Consider the following 10,877-nt stretch of genomic DNA (forward strand, 5'->3'; position numbering starts at 1 on the left):
ACCTTGTTTAGGACCAAGTGCTCAGAAAGCAGCTGGCACCTTCAGCATTTTCACACAGCAGGCAGCAGGTGTGGGGCAAAACACTTGGGGAAAAAAGAAAGGAACATACTTGGCACTCTGGCAGAATTTTATCAATCTGCAAAATTTTCCAAAGTTTTCCACGAAGCCCTGGACGTGCTGCACACAGAGTAAAGCAAAATAACAACTCCTGGTGTTCGGTCAGAGCAGTATCTACATCTCAGTAGACAGCAATTAGTTGCCAAAACCTACTGTGTACACATGACAGAGGTTAAAATCACTCAGAAGGTTTTATTTCTGAAGCTGTTATCTTTTTAACACCATTTATTAGTCATATCCAGTTAGCACTTCTCTAGAAGTGAAATCAACATCATCACATTAAGAGCTGGGAGTAAAAAGGATAATTAACCAAACAACTAAACTGCTTCCTACAATTATTATTCAAATTCTTGGGAAAGCATTAATGTTTCTTAAAACATAATCTGAGGGTTTTGTCTTGAAATAATTTATTTTTATAGAAAAGTAGTAGGAAAATGTCCGAAATGGGTCAGACTCCGGTTGCTCTGAAGGCAGCTCCTTGTTTTGGGAGGATGTGTGGATTGATGTGTCCCTCACAGTCACAGGAAGGCAGAAGAGCTCACTCTGATTTAAGGAAAGGTAAGCCTCATCCAGGAGGGCAGGAATCTTTGAATTTAGTTCCTATTTGCCTTCTTTTCAAGGTTTAATTACAAAACCAGCCTAAAAGAACCCCCTGAAGCTCCACCATGAAATGAGCTCAGGGCTGCACGTCTCTGCAGCAGCACAGACATCCCTGTAAGTGTCAGACGTGTTCAGGGGGGTGGATCTTTTTAAAGAAATGATTTTGCTGGGTTTAACATGACCTTTTCCTGCCCAGCAATTTTACTGTCTCTCAGGCTAGGTTTGGTTTTCATGGGTGTCTCCTCAGACTCTGCAGCCTTCCTGGAGATCCTCTCTGGGTTAAAAAGCTCACCCTGCCTTGTTCTGCAGGGCCACATTCCTGCAGCTCAGGGAGCTGGGATGGATGGATGGAGCTGTGGGGAGGATGGAGCTGGGATGGATGGAGTGAGTGTGGGGAGGATTTCACATCTCACAAAGCCTCCTGCCTCTCCTGCCCAGCTCCTTCCCCACAATGACTGAACTGTTCACCCACACTGCACTCCTGCAGCTATTGGGGAACTTCTCATCAGCTTTGCCTTACTTTAGCAGTTATTGAGAAGTTCTGTGCTGAGATTCCTGGCATTTTTTGCTCGCTATCCCCAGAAACAGGAGAGGAGAAGTAAAGAATTTATGAACAGTGCTGTACAGATGGCAGAACTGAGGAGCAAGCAAACCTTGTGCAGAGCCATGCAGTGAAGCATTTTCACAGCCATCTCCAAGGTTCCTGATCCTGGGACCAGCATGGCAGCTCCATGATTGCACACCACAGCCTGGGGCTGGTCTTTGGTCAGGGTAAACTTATGGCAGGCACAGGTTGTGCCGCTGTGCTCCTCCTCCCCAAAGGTGGCAAACAGGACCCAAGGTCACAGGGATTAACCCAAAGGACCTTTCCCAGGGATTATCTCAGATGATCTCTAAATAATCACCCACACATGGACCAGAGGTCACCCAGCTCCCTCTGGACCCTTCCCTCTGTCCCTGCCTTTGGTGACAGCAGCAGTTTGGTGTCTGGGAGAGCAGCGACAGCTACAGGAGCACATCAGGGAGGAGCAGAGAGTGTGGCACAGCTCGTATCTCCTCATCTGAGGTGCCTCATGCACTGCCATCTCTCCACCCAAGGGGTGGAATATTTTTTCTGCCTGACACAATCTTCATTTCAAACAGATTTCCAGACAGGAGAAACCACATTTGTGCTATGAGCTACAAGTGCCAGGCTTCTGCCTGGGCAGACATTCTCGGGGAGATTTTTGAGATCCAGACACAATTTCTGTCTTCTTGTCTGGAGCACCAAGAGTCTGGAGGTGCCACGTTGCCACGAAGCAGAACAAATAGGTTATCAGGGGCTTGCCTCACATAAAGCATGCAGAACAGACTTTGACTTTAATGAATCCAGGTGAAGGATGAATAACTGAAGCTCTCAGTCTCCGGGGGGCCTACTTTTCATATTTTTGCTTCAGCTTGCAGGAGCCCAAGTTCTGAACCAACCATAGGGAAGGGTCTGGAGCACAAGTCCTGTGGGAAGCAGCTGAGGGAGCTGGGGGTGTTTAACCTGGAGAAAAGGAGGCTCAGGGGAACCTTCTCACTCTCCACAAGTACCTGCAAGAAGAACCAGGTGAGGGCTGGGCTCTACTTCCAGGTGACAAGTGACAAAAAAATCAATACACTAACCAAGATAAGAGTAAACAGTCCCAAGGTGCACCAGGTGGGGTTTGGATTGGACATCAGCAGGAGTTCCTTCACACAAAGGGTGGTCAGATGATGGAATGGGCTGCCCAGGGAGCTGGGGCAGTCACCATCCCTGGAGCTGCTTGGGAAAGAGGGGATGTGGCACTCAGGGCCATGTCAGGGTGACATGATGGTGCTGGGTCACAGGCCTGAGGCCTGCAACCTGAGGTCTTTTCCTGAGGCCTTTTCCTGCGGCCTGCAACCTGAGGCCTTTTCCAATCTCATTCTCTGATTCCGTGATTTCCACGCCAGGATGCTGTCACAAGGACGATTTTACCTGAAGTTTTAAATATATTTTTTGAAGAGGACATTTCTGCATGCCCCTGCAGCCCCCAAAGGACAGGCTGGTCCTGTATGTGGCAGAAACCCTTTCCTTGTGCTCCCCCTGGGCAGCACATCCCTCCTGTGCCCAATTCATGCTCTGGGGTCTGCTTCCCAAACCACTTCAGTGTGAAACAACCCCACATTTTCTCATATTTCCAGGATATTCATCAGCAGAGGAAACCTCATGCTAAATTTAAGCATGAGATCCAAGTGGGCACTGGCAGAATATGTACACAGCACAAATGGAGCTCTCAAACTGCTAAAATCACCTCCACTCCTTATTTTCTGTGAGTCTGGCAAACACAGACCACGCTCACCTTACAAATGTCCACGTGCATGGTATATTTCAAACCAGGATTTAATTTTAAATCTTGGTTTCTGGGTAATTCTGGAGCATCATTGCAGATGGGCACTACATCACTAAACAGCCAAGCTGGAGGCTCCCTGCACAAGAATCACATATTAAATCTATATGTGATTTACTGTAGAATTTTTCCTATTAATGCACATTATATTGACATTTACTGTGAGAATTCATGCTTCATAAACATGGAATTGTTCTGTTTTCTCAATTTGTGCCAGTTTCCTATAAATACAGAAATTAGATAGCTATCACCAAAGCTATCTGATAGAATTCAAAAATAGATAAACAAAGAATAGCAATGCAATTTGGTCATTAAAATTCTAAAAAAACCAAACAAAAATATATCTGCCCATTATCCTTTTGATGAATCTGGCCTTTTGCCTCAAAACCACCACTAATTCTGGCTGGCACAAGAGGAGCATTTCATGAATCCTACCCAATGTTTGCAGCACTGAACTAGAAATGCCAGTCAATAACAGCTCATTATCATTATCCAGATGAGAGGCAAATTAAACATGGGAACACTATTGCTGCTGCAATGTAAAGGTTGAAATCCAAAACAGCACAAGCAGGAAAAACCTGGGCTAAGACTGTCTACACAAACCCTTCAGGATTATCAGGGCTGGATCTGAATTTGTATTTTTACTCAACATGCTGGAGCATCCTTGCAAAGATATGGGTGGAGCAGCACATAATCAGAATTCAGATACAAAATTCACAGAATTTTTGCACAAATACAGAATTCATCTTTCCCAAAGAATTCTGCTAACCAAAATAAAAATTTTTTGCAGGAAAGACAGAATAGAGCCACAGTGAATGGGGCCCAAAATACACAGGAGACATTTCATTTCCCACAGCAGCTGAAGCATCCCTGCCCTGATTATTAATTGTCAGAAATTAGCTGACAATTCAGAACATGGAGGTGTCACTGACATTGTAAGGACCATAGAGAAAACCAGAAATCACTTGGAGGCAGAGTTTAATAATCTTATACCTAAGAAAAATAATTATTTTTACCAATTAGACTAATTTGGACATGAGACCACATTTCGCAGAAGTGTGAATCATGCAAGGTTATGACAAGAGTTTTTTGGGCATAAATACCATACATTTATTTTTTAAAAAATAATCTGTTTTCCCCTCAATAACTTTACTTGCCCTGATTATAGGTGGTTAGAATTCTGTCTGGGGGCACATGTGTGTACATAGCCATGTATTTCATAGTCAAGCTTGTTTAATTTCTCCAATCCAATTCCTGGACCTGCTAAATGTAATGTAGATATAGCTGGGTTGGTTTTTTTTAGTCGAGGTTTTGGATAAAATCCATTTTTCTTTTGAATAGCATAATCCACAGGTTAAAAAGTCAGCGGCAGTGGGCTTGCTTATGGCAAGTAAGGGAAGTGTTAATGTGAAAAACCCCTCAGATTGGGCTATAGGGTAAATCTAAATAAAAAAGACAGTCAGTGTAAGGAATGACAACACATCACTGTGGAAGATGGGAATCAATGCAGATTTTTTACATGACAGATTTTCTATTCAGACTAAATATATTCTGTCTTGAGCATATTGTGTATTGCCCTGACATCATTTTGCCTTTATTCCCATGCTGTGGTGATGCTATCTGCAGCATATAGACTCCCATTGACAGCATTTTGCCTCTCCTCAGATCACAACAGTGTCTCTGCAGACATCCAGTGACATTGTTTTGCTGTGTTTCCCTCCCTGACTCACAGTGACACTGGCTGCCATCTCGCCAGCCTCCATCCCAGCAGGGCCCTGCACCACTCATTGAAAGCTGCGGCCATGGATGCTCTGATAACACAACCTGGCTTCCAGGTCTCACTGGAGGAGCACAACACGGGGCTCTCTTGGCCATTTAGAGGTGTCTTAATTTGGGACTGCTTTAACAGCATAATTAGTGGGACAATCAGAATTTTACCAGTTCAGATGGAATCAGTTTAGTGCCTGGAATTTTCATACCTCTATAACTGTATAAAAATCATCTATAACTGTATAAAATCTATAACTTTCCCTTATTTAATCTCTGTCAAGTCTTGCTGGCATGCTTAGAGAAAAAGGAAAAAGCTGTCAGCATGAAGTGACACCAGGGAATCTGGTGAGTGCCAGTGTTGTCAGCTACACCAGGGATCCTGTGGTCAGTGCTGCCGCTGGCACTGCAGGGTGGAATCTCCTCTCCCAGCTGTCCTGGCACATCTGGCCATGCAAATGGATGGGTGGAAGATAAGCCTGGCTTTGCTCTGCAACAGGTGTGCAAAACCCTTGGTTTAAAGCAGGGTTTGAGGTTAATTTTGTAGCATCACACTGGGCCTGGGTACTTCTGACAGCTCTGGGATCCCTTGTGATATACTGAGGGAAAGGGCAGATGTGGAAAATGTGAATTTAGTGCATGCAATGCTATCCTGTTATCTTCTAACACATGTGAAGAACTATCCCAGCTCGGTGATGTGTGCATCCATGGGTTAAAGAAAAGCTCACATAATTTGGTTTTGAAAAGGCTTCTGGGGCTTGATAATGCATTGCTCTATCTGGTAAACAGAAAGCTGGTGTTACTTCTTTATATTTTCTCTGAGCAAGGAGGCCTTTTCAAGGCACAGAAACCATTTATCTGTCTTAGCCAAGGTGATTTCCATACCAAGGCCATTGTCCCTGCAGTGAGACTGTGATTATGTGAAGAGTAATTGTGTGTGTGCATATCTGTGTACCTTTACATTGTTCCCAGATAACATTAATGCAAAAAGCCCACAGTGAATACAAGGAAAGGTGCTTCTCCTGCCTTTCAGAGAGGTATTACTGTCCACTTCATATTTTAAAGGGTTTCTGTGCTGGCGGGATCTGTGTCTGCCCATCCTTGCTGAGCCAGAGTGCTCCCCATTCCGTGCAGACACTTTGCTCCACGAAATGCAGCCCAGACTGAGGCACCACCATCATCAGGAGCAAAATGCAAACTTGTCATGTGCAATCCTGACAGCAGAATGGAAATGCTTGGAAAAGATGATTATCTATTGAAATATATATAGTCCAGAGGGCAAATGTTCATCCAACATATTGACAGCAAACACGCAGCATCTTTCATGAGGGCTGTCTCTGCATTTCCCTCCGTGGCTCTGGATGTCTCAGCATATGCACAGGGCATTATTTCTCCCATCAGCCCAAATCCTGACACTGTCAAGTGCCATTGCTCTGCAGACTTTGCAGATGAAGACATCTCACAGTGGGTGATAGCAGTGTCTGGGATTCGTGTTCTGCACGACACTCTGCCAAGCCTAAAGTTCAAATGAAATTTGTTTTGTTTTCTTTTGTTTTTTTCTTTTTTGCCAAAGCATTTCCATTAGCAAGTTGGTGCTCTTTTAGTTCTTTTCCTAAGACAGCCTGGAAACTTTCTGAATTAACTTTTCCACACCAAAGCCTGAAGCCCAGATGAAACAACACCGCTTTTTTCTTTTGCTGCAGCCAAATGTAACTGTGGCAGAAAAATGATTAAAACAAAGTGAGGCTGTCTGACTTTAAAGTGGGTTTAATTTCTTTATGAGCTTTTTCTACCATTTGATTCATAATTATTTTATTTCGTGCTCTCATCTTATGGGAACTTGTCAAAAAGCTTTTGAAATCTTAATAAGTAGGTTCACAGGGTCTTCTTTGGCCACAGCTTCCCTAACCTTTTCAAAGAAGACAGAAAGCCTTTAAATTAAACTGATCTGCAGGCAGCTAATTTTTGTAGTCTCAGAAAATAACTGTCTTCTGTAATTTGGGCTATTCTTTCAAATATAAACATTCAAAAAATAAAAATGGAACAGCTTTTAATGCAATCTGTGTTTACTTATACCAGTTAATAAAATCACATAATATAACTTGGTATTGTGTTAGTGCTTTTTGCTATATGCAAACCACATTCATTGATGTTTTACACTGTGATGGCACTTGTTGTGCAGCCCAGAGGAAGAACAATTCTAGATTTTGCTAATACAGTATTTACCAAAGCTGTAAAAAACCCCTTCGGAGACAGGGAAATGTAAAAGGTCATTGAAGAGGTCTATTGGCTTTGGTTGGCATTGAGGTGCACGAATTTGGGCTCAGGATGCCATGGGAGAGAGGAGTTTGGGAGAGCCCAGGTCTGTTTTCATGCAGCCCTGAGAGTGCAATCACACCTCAGTGGAGCTGTCCCGACACCTCAGCAAAGAGAGTGGAGCAAAGCTGGTGTTTGTCCCCTTTAGATATCACAGAAAAAAACCAATCCATTAACCAACAACATGTAAAATTTAACAAATACTAATTTAACAAACCAAAACCATTACAGACCTTAAAGCTTATGTTGTTCCTACCTGCCTCCATGAGCTGGGACACCTGCCAGAAGAACAGGTTCTGACCTGGCCTGGAATGGGGCAGCCATAGGGAGGAATTCCTCCCCAAAACCCATCACAAATCACCACTCTTCCATGGAGGAATTCCTCCTCTTTCTGAAGTAAAAATTATTAATAATAAAAAAATATTCCTAAAGCCAGGTGCAGCAAGATAACAACAGTCACTTCAGCTAGACCAATACCCAAGTCATAGGGAAACTGCATACCAAACCCCTGAAGAGTGTGAGGGTCACCCAAACCAGGTTTAAAATGCCTGTTCGGTTCTGATGCCACTTTCTGCAGTGTGGATTTTGAACCGGCAAGAGTTAAGCAGGCTTCTCTGGAATGCAGTGTGAGCCTCATTTAAATGCACACTTGTGCTGAGCAGGGCTTGAGTGCTCCTGAAAACCTCTGGTGGCAATGATGTACCCTGACCTGTTACCTTGACAATTTTCTGTGCCCCACCATGCAATTCATGTGTGGAACCACTGGCAACAATTACAGGAGCACTGGGTGAGATATAAACCATGCAATGTGACAGCTAAATGGCAGTTTTATTTGTTTATCTTGAAGAGTCCTTATTTAAAAGCCACTCTGCACTTTCTTTCTGCAGTTGTCACACTCAGCATCCACTGGGATCTGTGCTGTGACTGGGATCTTCAGCTGGCATGTTGGACTTGTTTCAGTTCTTAGAACAAAAGGATAATGCCCTTTTAAAGTATAGTAATTCTCTGTAAAGACACCAGAATATCTCATGGATAGCTCTGGTGGGCAGCTTCCCACCAAACATTTATTTTTACACATGGAGCACACAATCACAAACATCTCGGTGCACTGTTCATTGACTGCTGCTCTGTATTCTCCTGCCATCCCAGCTAAGGAGTTTAAGAAAAGGAATGGCCCAAACCATGCTATCTTATACACCTCCTATTGATTGACTCCAAGAACATTTAAGATCTGTGTTTTACCACCTAGACCTCAGAACAGCCAGCAGGGCAGTGGGAGCAACAGTTGTGGTCCAGCCCTTTGAAACCCTTTAATTTTAACACCACAAATAACCAAAGTGTGCCCAGAAAACCTCTGTGAGATAGTTCTGGCTGAATGCCACAGTCCTTCCACAAGTTAAAACCACCAGAAATTAAAAATCACCCATTTACATTTTGGGGTACCAGAATATTCTGGGTACCTGGAGCAAACACAAATTCCTATTTGTGCCACAGAGCACCATTGTCCCAGAGATAAGCACACCTAGAAATCTCCAGCTATTCACTGTTGTGTGCAAAGTACTGGTGGTTTTCCTCCCCTTTTGTCAAGTGCTCCTAATCTCTTAGCAGATAAGGGTTTGGCATCTCCAGAGATAAGACACAGACCTGTTCTAATTCTGCTCAGCTCTGTGTTCTGTGGTGAGGACTAAATGAATTTTGCAGCTCCAGATCAGAGATGAGGTGAGTGGCAGCAAGACAACCACGGGATTTTTACATCAAGGCATTCTCGTTCTTTAAATATGCACTCCATGGAAAATACAAGAGCTGCCTTCAGAGCAGTGATCCACGCTTGCCCAGATGTCCTTATCTGCAGGAAATGTGAGTGTCCTGGACAGTTCCTGTGTGCTCATGGCCTGGGACTTGTGCAGCCCATGGGCAAGCTCTGATTAATCTGCATTAAACACAGAATGGAGCCTGAACTTCTGCAGGCACACCAGTGAGCATCAACCAGCCTGCTTGTTTGTCTAGGCTCAATGTTCAAGCTGAGCACTTGAAATCTCATCCTATTGGTAATATTCCTTCTTGCAAGTAACCCTCCGTAGGAAAAAAAAATGTCCTTTGCTGTTTTAGATCTTATGGTGCCTTCCTGGATCATAACAGAAAGCAAGAAAAAGAAATGCAGCCTTAGATGAGTAAGAAACACTGAGGAAAATGCCCAAATAACATGGACAGACAGAGGGATTGACAGTGAGGGCACACTCAGCTCCTGGAGGCACTGATGGAGCTCCCAACCCTGGTACTTCCCAGATTGCTGACACAAATATTTACCTCTCCAAAAGAGACATTTGCTTTATCTCTCTCAGTCTAACTTCAACACACACAGTGCTCAAGCTCCCTTCCAGAAGATATTGGTTCCAAAGAAAGTGGTGAGGTTTTTCTTTTCTCCTCCTTTTTTTTTTTAATTAATTTTTGGGTGGTTTTTTTTGGTTTTGGTTTTTTTTTGGAAAGAAGAGAAATTTTTTTTTGTATGTGGGGCAATGAGAGCGATCAAGCGAAATAAATTAATTTGAGAAACAAATTGTGCTAAGGGCAGGGGAGAGCTGACAGATAAGCAGCCATGGGAAATCCATCTGGAGGGAGGACAAAGGAGCACAACTTGACTCCCGTGCAACCCCTGATCTATTTATAGGGGGAAGAGCTGGGAAATGAAGCACCTTTCAACAGCCTTTTAAGTCAACAACTGAAATGAATTGCCTTCACTTTCAGGCTGCAGTGCTGGTGCAGGCAGCACAGGAACGGCCAATTTCACACTCCCAGCTCTGGCCAAACCTGGACAGAACAAACTGGAAAAGGGAGATGGAGCCTCAGCAGGAGAGGTGACCCCAGCCATGGGCTCCTGCCAGCCCCACCAGGGCACCTCAGCTCTGGGGTAAACCAGGGGCTCACATGGGAACTGAATAAATCAGAATAAATCACTTGGTTCCTCTGCCTTTGCTGAGCTGATCTAATAAAGCCACAATTGCATTTCAACCCCCTTCTTCCTATTGTTTAACTTAACATTGCTTCCTATTGCTTAACTCTTCTTTTGGACTGAAGGTCAGGAAACCTGTCAGCTCTGGATTTTTCTCCCTCTGCAGAGCTTGGTGGCATCCCTGCTCTCTGAGTGCTTTTGCATTCACCAAGACATTTATCTCCATCCAATGTCCTAGCTAACAGAGAGGAGGGCTGCAGGGCCAGCAGCCAGGATGAGGGACCAGCCCTGACCCCCAGCCCAGAGGGTTCAGAGCTCTGAGCTCCCTTTTCCACAGGTGAGGGCTGAGCCCTGCTCATGCCAGCACTGTCTGCAGCCCAGCTTTACACTGGGGTTTTTTTTTCTTATATTATATTATATTTTTCTTATATTTTTCTGCAGCCCGAGGAAACACAGGCTGGACACAAAATAAGATCTTTTTCATTTGCCTGTTAACTCAGATCTCTTTTGATTTTCCCCTCAGTCTGCAGTGGGAAGGAAAAGATTGTCTGCCAGCCTAAGCCTACCTCAGAACCACCAAGGAACCCTTAAAATAAATTCTGGTAAACATGGGGTATGTATGTGCTTGTTTGTATGCTGTGTTTATGAGAAGTTTTGAATTCTCTCCCATTGTTTGTAAATATTCTATAGAACTCATCTGTTTTTATGTATTAATTTGTATGTGTTCGTGTATT

Source organism: Melozone crissalis, unplaced genomic scaffold (assembly GCF_028551555.1).
Source record: "Melozone crissalis strain CALT ecotype California unplaced genomic scaffold, PUWL_Pcris_2 ptg000033l_1, whole genome shotgun sequence".
Classification (NCBI taxonomy): Eukaryota; Metazoa; Chordata; class Aves; order Passeriformes; family Passerellidae; genus Melozone; species Melozone crissalis.